The 23,333-nt window shown below is 42.2% G+C and overlaps 1 long non-coding RNA gene across 1 annotated transcript; it reads right to left on the reverse strand.

The window, feature by feature from the left end:
* Positions 1-1,934: 1,934 nt before the first annotated feature.
* Positions 1,935-9,550, reverse strand: LOC138739854 (uncharacterized). Its single transcript, XR_011342483.1, has 2 exons — positions 9,352-9,550; positions 1,935-2,208 (listed from the first exon to the last, which is right to left on the reverse strand). It is a non-coding gene; the product is annotated as an uncharacterized lncRNA (long non-coding RNA).
* Between the last annotated feature and the right edge of the window lie 13,783 nt (positions 9,551-23,333).

The following is a 23,333-nucleotide window of genomic DNA, read 5'->3' on the forward strand; positions in this document are numbered from 1 at the left end:
TTGCAAGTGATGTGTTGGATTCAAGACTTGTGGGAAGGTGCCTCTGGTGCTTGACTGACCACAGGTCAGACACTTTGTGGAAGGCAAATATTAGTAGCTTGTGGTCTGTGAAGACCTTAAATTGTCTGCCTTCCAGAAAATATGGCAAGTGCCTGACCGCCAGGTACAGTGCCAATAGGTCCTGGTCAAACGCGCAGTATTTAAGGTCAGGTGTTGGAGGTGCCTGCTAAAGGCGGCAGGGGCTGCCATTGTCCATCAGTTAACTGTTCGAAGACATCTTCGACCGCTGTGCTAGAGATCTCCACTGTGAGGGTTGATTAGTACCTCTGGCCTGGGTGAACCAAAAAGGTGACTTTAATCAAAGCGTCCTTTGCCTGCTCGTCCCAGGCAATGTCTTTCATTTCCCCACCATGAGTGCTAAAATGGGTTACATGATATGAGCTGCTGCTAGTATGAATCGATGGTAGAAGTTGATCGTGCCAGCGAACTCCTGCAACCCCTTCACATTTTAAAGTTTCGTGAATCGCCGAACAGCCTCCACCTTCTCTGGTTTTGCCCCGTACCTGTCGATCTGATGCCCCAGGAAGTTGATCATGTCCTGCCCGAACTGACACTTGGCGGGGTTGATGGTCAGCCTGAACTCCTGCAAGCGTGTGAAGAGTTGACTGAGATGGGCCGTGTGCTCTGAATGGTTGTGGCTGACAATAAAGATATCATCCAAGTAGATGAACCCGAATGGAAGGTCTCGTCCCACTCCATCCATCAGCTGCTGAAAACTCTGAGCAGCATTCTTAAGCGCAAAGGGCACCCTCATGAATTCGAACAGGCCGAATGGGGGGATTATGGTGGTTTTGGGTGCACCTTAGGGTGCACTGGGATTTAATGATGACACCTGATTAAACTGAGCTTTGGAAACACCCGTGCCTCTTGTAAGTTGGCGGTAAAGTCTTGGGTATGGGGCACGGGGTATCTGTCCAATGTGGTGGCATCATTGAGGCATCAGTAATCACCACACGGCCTCTACCTTCATGCTGCCTGTGGTTGGGGGGAGGGGGAAGGACACTTATTTTGGTACAAACGTCCATGAGGAACCATCTTTCCGACAGAGAATCCCACACGTGAGACTGTCATGTTGGCCAACCATCACAGCCATTAACAGCAGTTGGCCATGGAGTTTCTTGGAAAAAAAGTTGCTGGGTGGGTGGAATCAGTGGGCCCCCCACCCCATTGTTGATGATGATAGCAATATGGCTGGGTGGGGGGTGGGTTCCACTTGCCTCTCCATCTGCTGTGGCCTTGTTTCCAGCTGGGGTCGGGCTTGGTAATCTGTTCCACTGAGGCGCCTTTTACTTTCTTTGCTTGCCAGAGCACGTCTGCCCGGGCTGCATCTTTCCTTGGGTCACCAAAGTCCTCGTTGGTGAGCCAGAGTCAGATATCTTCTGGCATCTGCTCCAGGAAAGTCTGCTCAAAGAACAGGCAAAGCCTGTGCCCCTCAGCGAGTGTGAGCATTTTGGTCATGAGGCCTGATGGGACCCTGTCCCCCCCAAACCATCCAAATGCAGCAGATAGGTAGCGTGGTAGCCCAGAAGTGCAGGTTAGTAGTTCTTTGAGGACACCGTATTTGCCTTGTTCCGAAGGCTGTCATAGGAAATCAACAACCCTCGCTGCTGTGCCCTGGTCGAGCAAACTCACTACATAGTAGTAGCAGATGTCAGCAGTGGTGATCTGCCGAAGATGGAACTGGGCCTCGGTCTGTTAGAACAACATGTGTGACTGAAACACCCAGAATGTTGGTCCCTTTAGCGAGACTGAGTGGAGAGTTGCTTAGTCTGTCATCTTTGGGTCCATCTGCCAGTTGGGCCTGGCAGGGTCACCAATGTAGCATGCACACTACACGAAATGAGGAGTAAGAACAACAAACACACTCTGTCGAGTCAAGATCAAAGGCTGATTTATTGCAATGCCATCTCTGTTATATTCACTCCCTGCCTCTGACAACAGGAGTGATGTCATTGCAGATCCAGCCTCTGACTGGCCAGTGTTCCCCCGCTACGTCTGTTTTTGTCATGGTGTGTGTGCAACTGACCAACTTGCCTCCCCGAGAATTCTGTGGGTTGATTGAAGTGGCACACAGCACCCGAGCCTGATCTGTCCATCTCCTCTTTGACGGGCATTGTTACTTGAAGTTCCAATGAAATTTTACTCCACCTTCAAAATAACTTGGAATAACTTTTACAATGTTAAGAACCAATCAAATTATTGTATTTCTAGGCTTTAAGCTCTAAAGGCACTTGACTGTTACAGTTATACTGCTAACCCCCTAGTTCAGAGAAAATAAACAGATTTTCATTTCCTCTGTCAGTACTGAATCACTTCCCTGATCATAGCCAGTTTGTTAGAACCTTATCTGGTCAAGTATAATTCAGCTCCTGGCATTTCTCTCATTTTTGGAATTGACACAATCACAAACCCGTGTTCCATGTTTTGCCCCAAGTCAATGGGGAGGCAAAAAAAGGATATCTGTGTTTACTGAACAAGGACAAAAATATTTCTGCCAAAGGAAAATGTTCTGCTTCACTTTTTGGAAATAGAATAACTTCTTGTCAATTAAAAAAAAAGTCAAATCTCTGCAAAGCCACAAGCTTACCAGGTGTAAATTATATATCTGCTTAATGAACCATACAAATCATTTCAATGATCAATATTTCTCTGCCCATACCTCAGTCAAATTTGACACCCACGCCCTGGTGTATTGGGATCTCATTGTTTGCAGGAAATCTTCCAAAGTGAGAGCCATTCCTGGTCGCAATTTGATTCTCCTCCACAGTTAGGTCACGCATTTTGTAGGGGTATCAAAAAGAAGTGGATTTTATCTTCAGAGCCAATCAAGTCAGGTGAAGGATAACAACGTGACCAGTTTCCAAGCATCACGTCAGTTCATCATGCCTAATGTGATTGAGTGAAGTGTCCAGGTGCAATTTAAACTACAGTAATATTTGCTGCAAAGTAACATTGATAGCTAAATGTGGTCAAACTGAATATTGCTAAAACAATCAAATGCTTATTTTAAAATAACGTAAAATAATACAGATTACAGCAGCAACTTAAACTTTGCATCTCTTTATGAGGGGAGAAAAATTTGTGCTCCAAAAATAAAATGAGAAATTTGAGATGCCATGTTACCAACAAGGATTTCTCAGTTAGGTTATTATTGACAAGAGTGCTTAGGTGCTGCCAAGTTAAGGCCACCTACAAATTGGAGAACAACCTTCTATTCTGCCTTGACAGTGTTCAAACAGATGGCATCAATATCGACTTGTCCAATTTCCGTGAACCCTCTCCCCGGTCTCTCTCTTCCCCTCACCCCTCTGTTGCCCTTCCTCCATCTCCCCACCCCTTCTTTCTCCTATCAGAGAGTGATATTTCTTGGGCCATCTTCCCTTTCCCAATCATGTGTCAGTGACTTTATCTTCTACCCTCTCACCTGTATTCACCTGTTACTTCATGTGTAAGCCTGTGCTCCTCCCACTTATCCCCCACCCCCAGGTCCAAATGATCGACTGCCCTTTACATATTATCGATGCTGTATGACCTGCTGAGTTTCTCCGGCATTTTTGTGTATGGTATCCAGATTTCTTCTTTCTTTAAACTGTCTGAGGAAGAATATCAAATTAATTCTGAAGTTATGTATAATTCTGTACTCTTCTGCTCTATGGAGTTATGTGCATTGAAAAATAAACCAAGATTGAGCAAGCAAAATCTTCAGTATCCTTCCAAGCTCTGGATCACCTCAAAAACAGCTATTCATATATATGGCTGCTCTTCATCGACTACAGCTCGGCCTTTAGTACCATTATTCCCCCAGTGCTGGCTAAGAAGCTATACACTCTAGGCTTCTTGTACCCTCCTCTGCAATTTTCTCATCAGAAGACCACAGACAGTACGAATTGGAAACAACATTTCCTCCTTACTGATTATCAATGCAAGGATGGGTGCTTATCCCAGTGCTCTACACATTACAAACCCATGACTGTGTGGCCAGGCATAATTCCAATGGCATCCCCAAGTTTGCCGATAACACCACAGTTATCAACAGAATCACAAACGGCAATGAAGAAGTGAACAGGAGGGAGAAAGAGCAGCATGTTGAATGGGGTAATGAAAACAACCTTGCGCTCAACGTTACCAAAATCAAGGAGATGATTGTGGACATTAGGAGGAAGTCAGGAGAACATGACCCAGTCCTTACCAAGGGTTCAGTAGTGGAAAGGGTCAAGAACTTCAAATTCCTGGGTGTCAACATCTCCAAGGATCTGTCCTGGAGCCTCCACATTGATGCAATCACAAAGAAGGCTCGCCAGCGGCTATACTTTGTGAGGTGTCTGAGGAGGTTCGGTACGTCACCGAAGACTCTCATAAACTTCTAGCATTCTGGCTGGTTGCATCACTGCCTGGTATGGAGGCACAAACTCTCACAACAAGAATAAACTCCAGAGGGGTGTTAACACGACCTGCGACATCACAGGCACTCGACTTCATTCCATCGACGACATCTACAAGAGGCGGTGTCTTAAAAAAGCAGCTCCTATCCTAAAAGACCCGCCCAGGCCACGTCCTATTAACTCGGCCACTTTTGGGGAAAAGGTACAGGAGAGTAAAGATGAGCACAGAACGGCACAAGGACAGCTTCTTCCCCACTGCCATCAGATTCCTGAAGAATCAATGAACCACTGCCTGACTTTTCGTGCTCTATTATTTTTATTTCTTTATTGTCATGTTGGAAGATGGTGGTAATATGAACGTTTGCCCCATGATGCTGCCTCAAAACACTAAATTTCATGACTGGTTTATGAAAATAAATTCTGATCCAATTAATTGTATTATCATAATCATTATGAACCCTCATGAAAAATTGCAACTTACGATTATTTTCTCAATCATGGTGAGGGTTTATTCTTTCATCGGCTCATAGTAGATTCTATCATATTTTATGAATGTCTTATTTAAATTCCACATTCCTCAAGTTTGACTCAATGAGAATCCTATAATTATGTATACGAGTACAATTGAATTGGATTTTCAATTAATGCACTGAGAGCCAAATTGCACAGTTAAAAATCCAAGTTTATCAAAAAGAAAATTAATTGTAATTAATTTAAGATAATGATTTATTGTCCCCGAGTAACTCATTAATAACCTGAAAACCTCAGCGTGTAAATGTTTCATTGTCTCTTAACTCTTCCCCATTCCTCACCGTTCAGTGGAATAATTCCAGCCTTTTAGATTTCCCACTTGCCTCATTCTGCTTCCTCACTCACCTTTCCTTTGCTTTACTCTGTCACTAGTTATCATGCTGTAAATCACCTCATAGTCCCCTTGTTTCCCCCCCACCCCCTTTTCTCTTCCTTTCCACTAATCTTGTCTATCCTGAGAGTTCATCTGTGAAACCCAATTTTTTTGCTACCAACAGCAATTTAGTGGCAGGGTTAGCATGGCAGTTAACACGACATCATGACAGCGCCAGCCACCTAGGTTCGAATCCGATGCTGTCTGTGAGGATTTTGTAATGTTGTTCCATGACCTGAGTGGATTTTCCCCAGGGGCTCCGAATTTTTCCTCCAACCCCCCCCTTTCAAAATATACAGGATGGTTGGTAAATGGGGTAAAATTGGGCAGCATGTGTTTCAATGGCCACGATCAATTTTTACAACTTGTAAATAAAATATTTAAAAATGTAGTTCAAATTTTTCTTCACAGCATCTATTTTTCAGTCTGATGGTACATTTGCAAAAAAATGTCAGTATGTTTTCCGTGGTAAATAATCAACAGAAATATGAATTATTTTAACTGATCTTTGACGTCATTCCAGGCAAAGTGATGGGACAATATCTGTTATAAAAATGAAGTTAAGCAATACAGCCAGCAGTATGCTGGAGAAACTCACCAGGTCATGCAGCATCCATTGGAAGGCAACGGTAACCAACATTACAGGCCTGGGGCCTTCGTTACCATGATGGAGGCCCCAGGTCTGAAACTGCGGCTTCCATGAACTTAAAATGCTGTGAGATATCCGAAGCAAATTGTTCAACAATTTTTCAAGTAACCATATTAATTAGTAAATCAGTTGTTAAATTTGAGAATGGACCAGTAGACGACCTTCAATATTCATTCCTCATCTTCTAAAACATCAGCATTTTGATTATTATATCTTGTATAAATTAGGCTTTCAGATTGATTAGCAGAAATAGATATTACAGTGTTCTCTTTGATATCTTAATTAAACTTTGAAGTCTTTTAAACAACTTCATTTATCTGTCTGATACTGAATATAACCAGCATTAGATTTTGATAAAAGGGTCACAATGATTTGCAGAAAGTGAGTTTTTCATTTCTTAAAAAACTGGTTTTTGAATTCCGATTTTGACCAGTGCTGGGAGGAGTTAAGTGCAAGAAAGAAGATGAAATGAATGGATTGCAGGAGACCTGATGAGAAAACTTCCCTTCCCCTCTCCCCATATCATATTCCAATTCACACATTTTGCTGGCCTGAATTCCTCCCCCAGCTAGCATTGTCTGTATTCAGAGATTTCCTGTTCTTTGCTCATTTTTTGAAGAAAGATTCAGGCCTGAAACATTGGTAATATATCTTTTTCCCCTTTCTGTAATGATACGACCACCAGCCTATTGCAGGGGGCGATCTCTGTACCTGCAGAAAGACTACCTAAGGGCTGACTCCACCTGGAAGGCTGCCAATCAGCTGACCCACATATAGGCCTGAGCCGGCCCCTCCTGAGCCAGTCACATGTGAACCACCGAAGCATGAATTGGTGTTCAGACTTTGACTGGAATAAAGCTTGTTGCACAATCTTTTGAGTTTTGTGCTTACTTGCTGTTACCACAGCGCACCACACTTGCACATTTGCATCCCAGTAAATTGGTTGTTCAGTGTCCCTGGATAGGAATGGGGGTTTGGTCTTTCACACTAGACCACTCCTAACCGGGCCACTGAGCGCTTTCACACTTGTCTGCATTGCAATTGCCCATTTCACACTTGCCTAACCTCTGCAGATGCCCGGGACTGTACGAGGGACGGAGGCTGGCGATCCCCAGCGTGGGATGATGTCATATGATGCCAGTAGTGCTTTCACATTTGCCACTTTAAAGGCCGATTGGCGTTCAATTCCTGGGATCACTGGCAAGTGTGAAATGGGCTTTTGTCTCCCTTTGGAAATGGAACTGTTAGCCTCTCAAAATAAAATTCAACTCGTGGATTACATTGAAGTATTAAAAATATTTTGAAGCATACCAGGGGTATAGGTTAATTGGGCTACACAGGCTTGTGGGCCAAAGTGGCCTATTACTGTGCTGTATGTAATAATTTTAATTTAAATAATTTTAAATTTAAATACTAGAGGAATTCAGCAGGTCTCGCAGCATCTATAGATATGTATAACGGAGGTCTCGGACCCGAGCCCTTCTTCAAGGCATGAGTAAAAAGCAGACAGGCGTTGAATTAAAAACTGGGAGAATGAAAAAAAGGACGGGGGAGGTGCTCAGACCAACAGATCTGGTGAGAATTCAACATGGTTAGGAGGAAAGGAGAAGAAAGGTGAGAATTGATCATGGGAGGCTCTATGAATGCAGACCTGGAGGAAAGAAGACAGAGAAAGGAGAGAGAAAGGGTAGGGGGGAGAACAGTAATGAAACCAGAGAAGGTGATGTTAATGCCATCCATTTGAAGGGTGCCCAGACAGAATCCGAGGTATTGTTCCTCCAATTTGCAGGTGGTTATCGACAACACTATCCAGGTTCTAGTCTTCCCTAATTTCAAAACAAGAGAGCGAAACGTGGCAACAATATTCCAAATTACTATCCTATTAATCCAATAAACCAAACTTTGTAAATGCAGCTTTATGTAATGTTAATTCATGGATAAAACAAATAAACATTGTGCACAACTTTGTGGTAAGTTTTTCATATGATGAATAAGCAAAGCATTCTGCGATATTTAAAGATATAACGATATTCAACTTTAAAGAGATAGACAAGAAGAAATAAGATGAATTTTTAAAAAAAATTATCTTGAGTTTACATCTGTGCAGATATTATGACATATTCTGTCATAGTCACTATGGTAACACTACAAACAATAGTCTTTCTTGAAGTGACAGGCACAAAATTAACTAAGAACCAAAAACACAAGGTTTTAACCTTTACAGTGCTCTCACTTTGATAGTGCACAAGTTCACAGACAGACTTGTAGGCAAGGAAATGGGGCAGTCACTGGGAGATCTCACTATTGCAGCAGATAGAACCAAGGTGTTCAATGAAGCAATCTCACAGTCTGTGTTCAGTGTCTCAAAATGTAGAGGAGACCACAACAGGAGCACTCCACTCACGTACCACTTTAAGTAATCCCGATGCCATCAGTGTTCTATGATTGGTCAGGGATTGCTTAAGGTGGTAAGTTAGTGGAAAGAAAAAGTTCGAAAATCACTCTTTTAATCCTACCTAATTGGCTCATTCTGTGCACAGTTTTATAACTCCAAAGGAAATGGGCCAATGACCATTTTTCTCAAGCAAGATATTTCAGTAACAATTGGGTCTAGAGCAGTGATTCTCAACCTTCCCTTCCCACTCACATACCACCTTAAGCAATCCCTTACCCATCACAGAGCACTTACGACATAGGGATTACTTGAAGTGGTATGTGAATGGAAAGAAAAAAATTGAGAACCATTGATTTAAAGTGTGGCTGAACCCAGGATTTGTACAGCTACAACATATCTTTTTTACTTTAGCATTTAGTACCCACCTAATGAAAGCAAGCATGCAATTTGCCCGATTCTCCCATTGATTTGCATGGCCACTTTTAATCTCTGCCCTTGTTCCCAGGTCGTTCTATATATCAATGCTGTCAAAAGTTTTGCCACTTACTGTAAACCTTCCTCCATTTGACCTCCCAAAGTGCCACACCTCACACTTGACTAAATTATAACTCTATCTGCCTTTTCTCTGCCTACATCTGTAACTAATCTGCATACCGTTATAGTCCTTGATAGCTCTCTACATTACTCAAAATTCCACCAATCGTTGTGTACCTCACCCATCTGCCATCCAAGTCACTTCTGCATCTCTCAATTCCCTGCCTTTCTTAATTCCAAACATTTGTTAAATTAGCAACCAGAGTTGCCCTCTTTGTTCATGCAAACTCTTTTAATAACACTGACCTATCACTAGATACCTTCTGACAGCTGAGTGGTACAAGTTTAAGTGTAGGCATTGTCTGTAACTTTGAGCTGGAAAATGACACATCAGGTGAGTGGGTGGGTAGCTGATGTCATGATTTACCTGCTCCATGTTCATGAATTCGCTCAAGGGCTCTCGCTCTCATCAAGCTCCAGTTAGTTTGTGAGACAACGTGCTCTCTTTCGATTCTAAAACCAAGAGCTGGTCTGAAGCTGGCTATGACATTTCTCTCAAGTGCTCACATGGCCTTCCACGTTTTAAAATGGAGCGAGTACACTCTGCATGAAAGCTCAGAATGGATCCCCACCCCTGCACTTCCTCTGCACTTTTAAGCTTTTCAATCAACTTGTGAATGTTTCACTTGAGTACTTTATAAGTGTTAAGTGTACCCAATTTGACCTTTCCAAGTCAAAAGTTAGTCATTGATTGGTTGCATTATTCATTCGTCATTATTGCTAAATAATGAGGAACACTCAGATAATCAATGTTCAAACCCAGCACTTTACCAGATGTCATGTTAATTGCAGCCTGTTCGAGATAGCACCATTTTTTGAAAATAAGGAAACAATTACTGTGATTTATAGGGAGCCATTTACATTGCAGTGAGCATTGCTTAATAAAGCAGGAAAAGTCTGCTGGAACATTTCCCAAAATAATAATATGAAATGACCTATTTTATAGCAATGGTTCCGTTTTATAAATACATATAAAACATTTACTTCTTTTTGCCTGAAGGAACCACTGGAACTCTTTCAATCAGAAGGTATGTTAAATGCAGCATATACTCCATTCAATGCTGTGAGGCTCAGTACAGAGCCACATGGTAGATGTGGAAACAAGGCAGATAATTATTGCAGGAAATGGAAAATGTGGTATCCATGGCAACATTATATTATTCGCAAATGATGTGCTTTTTATAAATTAGCCTAGTGCTTGCCTATCTGTTGTTTGTATCAAATACTCAACAGGAATATTTGTTCTTGGACAGAAGATTTCTAAGCTGAAGTGAAGATGTATTTGCTCCTAATAACTGGGTATTGCTAAGATATTCATCAATATTTCTGAGAAACATTTCTTTGCTTCATCAAAATGAAAAGTCAATTTTAGCCACTGAATTCCTAATTCAGTGGTTCTCAATCTTTTTCTGTCTGCTCACATAACACCTATGAGATCAGTCCTCTGTGATTAGTCAGGGATTGCTTAAGGTGGTACGTGGATGGAGAGAAAAAAATTTGAAAACCACTGTTTTAATCATACCTCATTGACTCGTTATGTGCAAGGTTTCATAACTCCAAGAGAAATGGGCCAATGACAATTTTTCTCAAGCCAAATATTTCAGTAATAATTGGGTCTAGAGCAGTGATTCTCAACCTCCCCTTCCCACTCATGTACCACCTTAAGCAATCCCTGACTAATCACAGAGCACTGATGGCATTGCGATTACTTAAAATGAGATGTGAGTGGAAGGGAAAATGTTAAGAACTACTATCCTAAATGCTTTCTCAGGCCTCTTCAACCGAAGGTCTTGGTCCCTGGCAAACTTCAGATGATAGTGCCTTTACTGTCTCCTGAACAAAAAAGTAGAAAGGACAATGCGCAATATTGTCAAACAAGGTGGAATATCAGTTGGATGCTGAGATTCATCCACAGCATGCCCTAAGATTAACCGTATATCTGTGTTATTTTACCAAGCAAATGATACTTTTCACTTGCTCTCAGGATCAAACCTTGAAAAATTGATGAGAAGCAACAAAGGGAATTGACAGAGCCCAGCGAAACTTGCAATATGTTGGGACAGATGGAAACCTTGCTTGTTGACCAAAAGAAATAGCCTGTTGGATTTGTCTGGCATCTCTGCTTTGTGTTCATAAATTCTGATAAAGAACTACTCAAGTCAAGTCGACTTGATTTGTCGTTCATTCCATGCTCGCACGGTAGCACAGGAGAACGTTTCTCCAGGACTGCAGAACATATGTAGGTTAAGAGAGCAGTTAACACATTAAAATATTAAGACGTATACACTGAAAGTCCGCAAAACACTATCCACATCTGTACTGGGAGTTCAGGAGCCTTATGGCTTGGGGGAAAAAGCGGTTTCCCACTCTGGATGTAAGGGCTCGAGTGTGATGGTACCTCTTGCCAGATGGCAGAAGGGAGAATGGTTATATACAGGGTGTGTGGAGTCTTTCACAATGTTTATTGCCTTCCACCTGCATCAAGTGTTGTAGATGTTCTTCATGCTAGGAAGTGATTCCCCAATGATCTTTTCTGCTGATTTCACCATCCTCTGCAGGATCTTGTGGTCCGATGTGGTACAGTCCAAACCAGGTGGTGATGCAGTTGCACAGGATGGTCTCGATACACCCTCTGTAGAATGTAGTGAGGATGGAGGGTGGGAGATGGACTTTCTTGGCTATGGAGCTGGTGTTAAGAGACCAGGTGAAATTCTCTGCCAAGTGCACTCTGAGGAACTTGATACTGTTGATGGCCTCAATGGTAGAGCGGTCAATGGTCAGGGGAGCATAATCCCCTGGGCCCCTCCTGAAGTCAACAACCATCTCTTTTGTTTTTTTTTTAAAGTTCAGATGCAGGTTGTAAGCTCTACACCAGTCCGTCAATGAATTCACCTCATCTCTGTACACTGACTCGTCATTCTTATTGATCAGGCCCACAACGGTCATGTTGTCAGCAAACTTGATGATGTGGTTCAAGCTGTGTTTGGCTGCAAAATTGTGAGTCAGCAGATTGAACAGGAGTAGACTAAGCAGGCAGCCCTGGGGGACTCTTGTGCTTGGTATGATGGTCTTGGAGGTGCTGGCTCTGATCCGGACTGCCTGAGGTCTCCCCATCAAGAAGATGAGAATCCAATTGCTGAGGGAGGTGTTTAGACCCAGCAGGTTCAACTTCCTTACCAGGAACTGAGGTATGATTGTGTTGAATATCGAACTCAAGTCAATAAATAGCATTCAAACATAAAAGTCCTTGTTATCCAGGTGGGTGAGAGCCAGATAGAGGGCAGTGGAGATGGTATTATCTGTAGAGCGGTTGGGTCTGTATGCAAACTGCAGGGGGGGTCCAGTGACGGGGGCAGCTGGAGCTTGATATGCCCCTTGAGTCTCTCAAAGCACTTCATGACGATGGATGCGAGTGGGACAGGGCAGTAATCACTGAGGCAGGACACAGATGATTTATTTGGCACAGGGACAATGAAGCATGTTGGGACCACAGCACTACCCAGAGAGATGTTAAAAATGTTAGTGAGAACACCTGCTAGCTGAGCTGCACCACCCCGGAACACTCTGCCAGGAATGCTGTCTAGTCCAGCAGCTTTTCACTGGTTGAGTTTGTTTGGTTCTTTCTTAACATTGGCTACTTTGAAGAGGCAAGAGAGGCAACTACTGGAAACCGGAACATTTATTTCTTGGATGCTCTCTTGACCTCTTTGAGCCCACCTGGAAATTAATCCCAAGGCTTGTGTGAAGAAACCAATGTCAATGCAGCTCAGATAACTGATATCCTTTGTGGGGACCAAATTAGGACCCCTGGAACAGGAGCTGGAATCCCTGCTGCTCCAGATGGCAGCAAAGCATCGGACTTGTCAGCCACAAATGAACCTGCAGCTGACGTGTACATTACCCCTCCATTAATCTTCGTCTGCAAAGCAAAGCCAAAGAAAAAAAAATCGGTAAATTCAACTGTGACTTAAAAAAAAGATCAATCGAGCCAGTGTCTTGTTTTCCTTCAGATGTATATATATTTTTATAGAATTCATCATTAATCTCACGAGGTTTATAAGTAATAAGAGAATTCCATCTAACATTAATAGTCCTCGAAATCTGTTCTTTCTTTAATTGCCACGCCAATACCTTATGTGCTTTCTCTCCCCATTCACAATACCATTGTTTAGTCCTATTAATCACATATTCAAATTGATTAATACAAACTTACTTTGAACAGAATTAGAATTTTCTTTCAAAAAAAATTAATTTGTTTTTTCAAAAAAATCAATTAATTACATATTTTTTAATAACATTGTATTAAACCAACAATAAGCCATTTGAATTTTCTAAGAAGTTGCATATGTAAAATATAACAAAGAGTGATCTGAAATCACCCTACTTTTATTTTCCACTTGTTGTATTTTCCATTGTAAATGTGCTGATACTTAAAAGAAGTCAATCCTTGAAAACGATTCATGTTTATATGAATAAAAGGAAAAATCTTTCTCTGTCGGATTAAGACGTCTCCAAATATCTACTAAATTAAGATCTTTCATCATCGCTTGGACCTGAATTGCCATCTTGGATTTCTTAACTTTCTTCAGAGATTTATCTAATAAAGGTTCCAAAACACAATTAAAATCACCACCAACTAAAATATTATCATTAGTCTGACCCAAACATAAAAATTCATCTGAAATAAATATTTCATCATCTGCATTTGGGGCATAAATATTAAGAAAAGACCAAAATTCACTAAAAATCTTACAATTCTATTTAAGAATACATCCTGCCTTTCCCTCCATTGATTGTAATTCAAAGGATAAAATTTTATGCATCAAAATTGCTACACTTTTAGCTCTAGAATTAAATGAAGAAGAATATACATGCCCAACCCAGTCCCTCTTTAATTTCATGCTTTCCTTCACATTCAAATGTGTTTCTTGTAAAAAGGCAATATCAATTTTCATTATCTTAATATACGCCAAGACTCCCTTACACTTGATCGCACTGTTTAATCCTCGAATATTAAAAGTAGCAAACCTCAACTTTGACATACCTACTATTATTACTAAATACCAATAATATCTTTATAATAAAAACTCAAATCAATATATATAGCCCCTCCAATAGAAAAAAAATCACAAATTAAAAACTAACAAAAGTGAAAATAAAAAAATAATAAAGAAAATCCCCCCACCCAAAAAAAACTACCAAAAGGTAGTAATCCCCTAAACAAAAATTGTGTGTGGGTCAATCACCAGTGGCTGATGACTAGTAAAGAACTTAGTGCAAATCTCTCCCTCCCTAACCAAACAATCAATAACATCAAAATATCATAATAACAAAAAAAATAAGAAAATTCTTCTTTTCATCCAAAAGATTCCAATCTTGGAGATCCCATTACAGAAGGAGGTAGACTCTTTCCATTCCTGTTTTTCCCTTTTCTGCCATTTCTTCCATTTCCAGAACAACCAGATTTTTCTTTAGGAGATAATGGTGGACTACATCATTGTCCTCTTACATCTGGCAATGAATCAGCAAAAATCATTGCTTCATGATCATTTTCAAAAAAACGAAATTGATAGTCTCCATAAAACACCTTCAACGCTGCAGGGTAGCGAAAAGTAGACTTATAACCTTTACGCCACAAAACTTCTTTAACTGGATTGAATCGACGTCGACGTTGAATGACCTCAACTCAAATCAGGTTAAAAAATACTCTGCTATTCTGAATCAATAACGGAGTTTGTCGTTGTCTCACATTTTGCACTGCTAGTCGAAGTATTGCTTCTCTGTCCAAATAACTCAAACATCAAATTATTACTGGTCTCGGTGGTTGACCAGCTGAGGGTGTTCTTCTTAAAGCTCTATGGGCGCTTTCCATTACCAATCCCCCAGAGAAAAATTCGCCCTAATATTTGCGGGATCCAGTCTTTAAAGAAACGAAGAGGATCTTGTCCTTCTATACCTTCTGGCAAACCAACAATTTTCACATTATTCCTTCTGCTTTAATTCTCCAAGTAGACTATTTTTCTTTCTAGTTCCTTCTCATGTTCTCCTCGTTCTATGACTGATTTTTCAACCTTCAACACTTTTTCTGTGTTAGAAGTCACTTGTTGTTTACAGTCCAAAAAAGCAGTCTGAATTTTTAAAAATTCTTCCTAAGATGCATCCACACGTGCTTTAACCGTATTTAATTCTGAACTTATACCAGCATTCATTTGAACCATCTCATTCATTAGAGATGTCAACATAGGTTGAATAACTGCATTTAATTGCATACATTGTGAATCCGTAAATCTCAACTCAGCTCTCTCTGACATAGTGGCAGAACAAGGTAACTGCAGCTCCTGCTGCAACTCAACAGAAGGCATTTTAAAAGTTTTACTGCGCATCTGGACTCCCAGCGACAGCACCTCGACTTCCTCAGGGAGTCTCCGCTGGTCTCCTCCCACATCTCATTTTTTTTCATCAAATCACGAAGATAAGCAATTTCTTCAGATTGAAGTGCTACCTGATGCATTTCCAACAATGGAGTCGTCTTCCTGCGTACTCCCTCTGTTGAAATCAAAAGGCTTTCCAAATCGGGGTCCACTTCTTGGGAACACGTACCTTCTTCCAGAGAACGGGTAATTCTAGCTCCATCCTTCACTTGGTGAGTAATAGACATTTTTTTCAGCCTCCACAGGCAATCTTTGTGGTGAAGAGATTGAGCCTGGGGCTGTATCAAGTCGTCTAGGCCCCAAATCTTCAGCACTTCGAAAATGTAACTTCTTCTGCACTTGAGGTTTAATCTTTTTACCATTAGTGGCCATAATAATTCCTTAATACTTTAAACTAAAATTTAAAAAATTTAAACTTGAAAACAAAGAGTTAAAAACAGGTACTTAAAAGTCTGGCCAGAGAGGCCGAGATTACATGTCTAGACTCTACACCATCTTGCCACACCCCCCTGGTTTGAAGGATAATTGATGTATTTTGGAAGCATTGGTTTATGGTCCAGAAGGGCTTGTTTCCTTGCTGAATATCTAAATGTAAAGCAAAATTAAATTTAAAACTTAAAAGGAATATCCATGATGTGACCTTACATGATCTTTGGACTGAAGAGCTCTTCCACAAAACAGGTTTGATTTTCCTGCTTAATTTGACTAATAAGTCAATAAAAATGAGAAATGTGTAACGTTATGTTGATCTTCGCTCAGAATACACCCTATAATGATTGAGTTGTCCCATTGAATATGGTAATCCAAGCAACAGTATGTGTGGGAGTCATATGTGCTGTGATGGTCTCAGAAAGAAGCATTCTTTACTGAACTTTTAATTGGATGGTACGAGCAGCTCAAGTTTCTATCTAGTTTTATCCGGACTCTTTGTCCAAGATTATTGGCTGTCAATTGTTTGGCTACCAAAATGTTGCTTTTGTGTGTTATTTGAAAAGATCAAAGTTATGGTTGCAAAGCTAGCTAGCAGTGGTGAGCATTCCCTACCCACCTTTAAGTGCCAAAATGCACAGCACACAGTTATATTTAACATGGCATATCAGAGGAGAACTGCTTTCTCTGTCTCTAGCCCCTTTCACACTCACCAGTGATCCCAGAAATCGAACGCCAATCGGCATTTAAAGTGGCAAGTGCGAAAGCAAAATCTGCTCAATGCCGGCGTCAGACGACATCATCTCACACCGGGGATTGCCGGCCTCGACCCCCTAGTACAATCCCCAGTGTCTCCAGACGCCGGTGTTGAGATGCGGCCAGTGTGAAACAGGCACTTCCTATTAAAGGAAGAACAAACCAAACATGGGGGATAAACCCTAGTAAGTGTGAAAGCATTCAGTATCCCAGTTAGGAAGTCTAGTGTGAAAGGGCAAACCTCCATTCCTATCCTGGGACACTGAATGGCCAATTTACTGGGATGCAAGTGTGAAAGGGGCTTCTGCTTCATTGTGGAGCCAGTGGTGGAGAGGCTGCCTCTGAATATCTAGCTTCAATCTACAACAGAGATGGAATGGTAAGAGTTGCAGTCACAATGTTCATACCATCAATTCATTCTCACCTCCCAAGAGAACATTGTCAACAGCAGCAAATGTGCAATTCACCATGATGTTGTCATGCAAATCTGTTCACCATTTTGTAGTACAAACAAGTTAGTGACATGATCGGGAAGTAGCGTTACTGACGTTCTTCCTCTACAAATCTCTGGTGAGACCCCACTTGGAATATTGCATTCAGTTCCGGTCACATCATTACAGGAAGGTTGTGGAAGCTAAGGAGAGGGTGCAGAGGAAATTTACCAGGATGTTACCTGGATTGGAAAATGCGTCTTGTGAGGCAAGGTTAGCAGAGCTGGGTATTTTATGTTTGGAACAATGAAAGATGAAAGTGTCTTAATAGAGGATTATGAGTGGCATATATAAGATTGACAGTGAGCATCTTTTTTCCCCAGGGTGGGAGTTGGAAACACCAGAGGTCATCTGGACAAAATGTAGGGGGGAAGGTTTAGGGGAGACATCAGGAGTACATTTTTTACAGAGAGAGTTGTGGGGGCCTGGAATACATTGTCACTGGTGGTTGTGGAGGCTGGAAAAAAGAGGCATTTCAGAGATTCTTACACAGGCACATGTAAGAAAGAGAATTAGAAGGCTTTGAGGAAGGGACAGTTTATTTTTGGTAGGTGTATATCGAGGTCACACAACATCATGGGCCAAAGGGCCTGTGCTGTGATGCCCTATGTATCAAGAATCAGGGGGATTGTGCTAAATATTTAGGTGCCAGAGCTCATCAAAAACAGTGACAAGGAGTTCTCGCAAGACCTGGTCTTGGTGGTCGCCATGGTTGTATAATTGAGACTGAATGGTAGGATGAGAAAGGAGGATGACCAGTCATAGAAGTAAGGGATTTCTTAATGTGGTATGTGGGTGGAAAGGAAAAAGTTTGAAAACCATTGTTTTAATCGTACCTTATTGACTCATTATGTGCACTGTTTCATAACTCCAAAGGAAATGGGTCAAGGACAATTTTTCCTCAAGCAAAATATTTCAGTAACAATTGGGTCTAGAGCAATGATTCTCAACCTTCCCTTCCTGCTCACATCCCACCTTAAGCAATCCCTTACTCATCACAGAGCACCGATGGCATAGGGATTACTTAAAGTGGTATGTGAGTGGAAAGAAAAAGGATCAGAAGCACTGGCATAAAGATTAGCACAAACCTTTTTCAGCGCAAACAACGAGGGTTAAAATCTGGCGCTGTCTGTAAGGAGTTTGCACGTTCTTGCAATGTCTCCGTGAGTTTTCCCCGGGTGCTCCGGTTTCCTCCCACCTTTCAAAAGGTACGAGATTGTAGGTTAACTGGGTGGCATGGGTTTAAGTGGCTAGAACCAGCTTCTTCTGTGCAGTAAAAATAATATTTAATTAAATTTCCTGGTTCAGGGGGTGAATAGGAAACAATACTGAAGGACTGGAAAAAATTGGGGTGAGGATCAGGGCTTGAATCAAAATATTTCTTGGCCATTAAGGGAAAAATGAAGAAAAATTGATGAAAGATATTGTTATTTCCCTATGCACTTTGTTGCAGAATTATGAACGTATTCTCATTTAAAATAACTAAATAAAACAATTTATTTCTTCATTTGAAGGTTGGAAAAATTTAATTGCTTTAATCCAGCCTTAACCATTTGTGTCTGGTCTGCCAAGAAAACAACAGATAAGTGTAACAGCTGTGTGAAATGTTCATGGAATAAACAAAAAAAAGAAATTGCAACTAAAAGTAGCAAAGTGTAAAAGAAAATCATCAGTCTAATTGTGTCAATCTGCGGAAAGCAAAAATCTTCCACAGTAGCCAATATTACCATTGACCTTGGGAGACCTTTCTGTGTGAAAGCACAATGCAAATGAAAGTGCTTATCAACAATTTATTGTATTTGCTCCTTTCCTCTCTTGTGATAAATTACAACTACTTACTGTGAGAAGTTGGTTCACTTGCTCAAATAACAATGAGCCATTCAGAGAGGAAGTCTAATGGCAAGCATTTGTTGACTGAACTGGAATTTGTCCGGCATTCTTTTCTGCCTAATAATAAACAACGTAATTTGCTTAATAAAATTCCTACATGGTGTATCTGCTTAAGGTATGCAAAGATATTAATGACATCATCATAACCAACCATCTCGACGATTCCCTCTGCATGATATAGCTGAGGCTGGAAAGATACAGCACCAGTGTGAGTCTCAGTTGTGGAGGGGGAGAGAAGTTCCAGAATGAGCTGGACCAGGAAAGTTACAACACTGACATCCATCTCACGATGTGGAAAATCCCCAGGAATGTCTTGAATAAATCACGAAAATCTGTAGACATCGTGGTTGAAGTAAAAACTCAACGCTGGAGAAGTTCAGCAAGTCAAACAGTGTCCTTTATGCACCAAAGGTGAAGATGCATCACCAACGTTTCGGGCTTGAGCCCTTCATCAAGGTGTGGGGGAACATGAGAGATATCCGACAAAAGGTGGAGGGGGGGGTAACACCACAGAGGGGGGAGGAGTCTAGGCTAGTTGGAGAGAGAAAGGAATTAGGAACTGGAATAACTAGTTAAAATGTTGGTGGTGGGGGGAGGCAAGCTGATTAGTGGAATGCAGTGAACTCAATGTTCATGCCCTGGGGCTGCAGGGTGCCCAGATGAAAAATGAGGTGTTGTTCCTCCAATCTGTGGGTGGTCAGGATGGGGTAATGTGAAATGCCATGGACAGACATGAGAGTTTAAGAGTGTGACTGAGAATTGAAATGGTTGGCTACGGGGAGGTTGCATTTGTTGCAGACAGAGAGGAGGTGCTGGGCGAAGTGATCTCCTAATCTGCGACCGGTCTCACCAATGTAGAGAAGTGCATTCCACTAATCATCTTGCCTTCCCCCCCGCCCCCCCCCCCCCTCCTTTAACAAGTTATTCCAGTTCCCATTTCCTTTCTCTCTCCACCTGGCCTAGACTCCTTCCCCCTCTGTGGTGTGCCCCCCCCCCCTCTCCACCTATCATCTCCCACCCTCACCACCCCCCCTTCCCCCTTTTTCCTTCCTGCGGTGACCTGCCCCACCTATCATCTCTCACTTTGATCACCCCCCACTCCCCCCTTTTGTTCGGACATCTCTCATATTTCCCCACACCTTGATGAAGGGCTCAAGTCCAAAACGTTGGTGATGTATCTTCACCTTTCCTACATAAAGGCACTGTTTGACATGCTGAGTTTCTCCAAAATTTTTGTGCTTTTACACTTAACCATGGTGTCTACAGTATCCTATGTTTTACCGATGAATCTAACCTAATCTGGCCAATCAGTCTTCTGTCAATTATCAGCAAAGAAGGGGAAGACATTGACAGTGCTATGAAGTACTATTCCAATAACCTACCTACTGATGCCCAATATGGGTTTGCCAAGGCTACTCAGCCCAATACTATCACCATGGCCTTGTTCCAAACATGAATCAAAGAGGTGAATTCCAGAAGTGAGGTGAGAGTGATTGCCCTTGCCATCAAGGCAGCAATGAACCAAGTGTGGCCACGTGACACTCTGGCATATCAATCAATGGAATGCAAAGGCAAAGCTCTCCAATAGTTGGATTTATCATTGAGGGCATGTCTCCTGCATGCAACTATTTTCAGTTGCTTCATCACTGGCCTTCCTTCCATCATAGCTGGAGGTGAATCCACAGACATTCAGAGACTCTGAAGGGACGCTCATTTGCTTTTCTTTATTGCCAGGCAACACAAATGACAATAGCATCAGAAATGGTGAGGATTGTTGATGATTGTGTCATGTTCAATTCCATTAGCAGGTCTGTGGTAAATGAAGCAGGTCCTCAAGCAAGTGTCAGTGGCTGGGCTTTGTGTAGAGTGTGATTCACCTCGTGACTCTGCACAGTCTTTGCACCATTTACAAAGCACAAGTCAGGATCACGATGGAATGACTTGCATGGCTGAGAATTATGCCAACAACTCAAAAGAAACTCAACGCTCTTCAGGAAATATCAGCCCACTTTGATTGGCCTTTCATCAACCAGTCTGAATATTCATTCCCTCTACCATCTGCACTCACTGGCTGCAGAGAGTACCATCGACAAAGCGCACTGCAGTTAATCATCCAGGCTATAGCGAGAGGGCCTCCCAATCTGATGACATCCACCACTAAGAAGGTGTGGAAGAAATTACTGATGTAATTGACAAACAACCTATTTTGGCGTGTTCAGGGAAACATTATGTTCAGAGGCTTATTTGTAGCCTTGACTGTAGTCAAGGACACTAAAAGTGGTTACTGATGAGTTTTTCATAGAAATGAGATAAAGCTAAGGTTTCAATAAAACAGTATAGTCAAGGGCAAGACATAATTTACGAAGTTTTTTGATTAAAGAACAAGGCAAACTTTTCATGATCAGTCAGGAGTTTGTATGTTCTCCCCGTGTCTGCGTGAGTTTTCTCCAGGGGCTCCGGTTTCCTCCCGCCGTCCAAAATGTACCAGGGGTGTAGGTTAATAGAGTATAAATTGGGCGGCGAGAACTCTTGTGATGTCACAGGCCGAGTTAACAACCCTCTGAAGTTTATTCTTGTCCTGGGAGTTGGCGCCTCCATACCAGACAGTGATGCAATCAGCCAGAATGCTCTCCATGGTACACCTGCCAAAGTTTTTGAGACTCTTCGGTGACATACTGAATTCTCTCAGATACCTAACAAAGCATAGCGGCTGGTGAGGGCTTTGCTTAATCTCACTTACAAAGGCATTCTGTTCATGTTCAAGTTCAAGTTTATTTGTCATTTTCATTGTACAAGTACAACCTAACGAAAGTGCATTCTCCTGTCTCGGTGCAAAACATGCAACTACGCAACCAGACATGATGTTCACATACGGACAAGCAATACATAAACATTGTTTAATAACTATTAGTCTCAGATGCTTTGTGCGAGCAGTTCATTTATTCATTCAGCATTCTCACTGCCCATGGAAAAAGCTGTTCCTCAGCCTGGTGGAGCTGGCTCTGATGACATTTCGTGGTTACTGGATTAGCAGGAGCAGCTGAAAGATGCTGTGTGCAAGGTGGAAGGGGTCCTCAATGATCCTGGTAGAACATGCCGATGGGGGTTGGAATGGGTGGGGGTGGAGGAAAGCCACATTGGTCCTCTCTGCCACCCTTATAGTCATATGGATTGATCTCCAATACACTTCTCTACAACAACTGTACCACACTGTGATGCTCAACAGAGCTTTTGTAGAAGGTTGACATGATAATGGCCTGTAGCCTGGCCCACTTCTGTCTTCTCAGTAAGTGCAGTCACTGTTGTGTCTTCCTGACAAGTGAGGAGATGTTGTGAGTCCAGGATAGGTCACTTGTTCAGTGGGCACCAAGGAACTTGGTGTTCTCTACTCTCTCCACTACCAAGTTATTGTATTAATGTGGAGTGGAGGGTGCTCATTCCTGGTCCCCCTGAAGTGTACGATCATCTCCTTCATTTTGTCCGCTTTGAGACTCAGGCTGTTACTCTCGCACCATTTCCACCTCTTCTCTGTAGTGCAACTCATCATTGTTGCTGATGAGGCCAACACTGTTGGAGCTGGATCTAGCATTGCAGTCGTGGGTCAGTCACGTGGACAGGAGCGAGCTGAGCTCACAGCCCTAGGTGTGCCAATGGTCAATATGACAGTGCTTCATGTTCTGCTACTGACCTGGACTGACTGTAGTCTCTCCATTAGGAAGTCCAGAACCTAGTTACAGAGGCAGTATTGAGTCCAATTGAGGACAGCTTCTCCACCAGCCTCTGGGGAATGATCGTATTAAATGCTGAGCTGAAGTCGATGAACAGCAGCCTGGCATATGAGCTGTCATTCTCCAGGTGGGTCAGGACCTAGTGGAGGGTCAAGGCCATCAGTGGAATGGTTCCATCTGTAGATGAATAAAAATAGGTCCAGTGTCTCTGGGAGGTGCGCTTTGATGTATTCCGTCACCAGACATCAAAGCATTTCATTAGGGTGGAGGTCAGTGCCACAGGGCGATAGTCATTGAGACCTGTTACAGATGGCCTCTTTGGTAGCTGTCTGGAACCCTGCGGGAATGATGGATGGCTGCAGTGAGGTGTTGAAGTTGTCCATAAAGATATAAGTGGTAAGTTGGTCTGCGCCGTGCTTCAGTAACCGACCAGGTATGCTGCCTGGTTCCGCCACCTTGCGTGGGCTCACATTGGATAGGTTCTCCTCACTTTGGCCGTGAACATGCAGGGGGCCTGTTCATCACAGGGACGAGGAGCTTTCTTCAGTGCCAGCCTGCTCTTCTCATCACACCGTGCGTAGAAGATGTTCAGTCTGTCTGGAGGGGATGAGTCATTGTCTTTAA

The sequence above is a fragment of the Narcine bancroftii genome, chromosome 7 (genome assembly GCF_036971445.1).
Source record: "Narcine bancroftii isolate sNarBan1 chromosome 7, sNarBan1.hap1, whole genome shotgun sequence".
In the NCBI taxonomy this organism is placed as follows: domain Eukaryota; kingdom Metazoa; phylum Chordata; class Chondrichthyes; order Torpediniformes; family Narcinidae; genus Narcine; species Narcine bancroftii.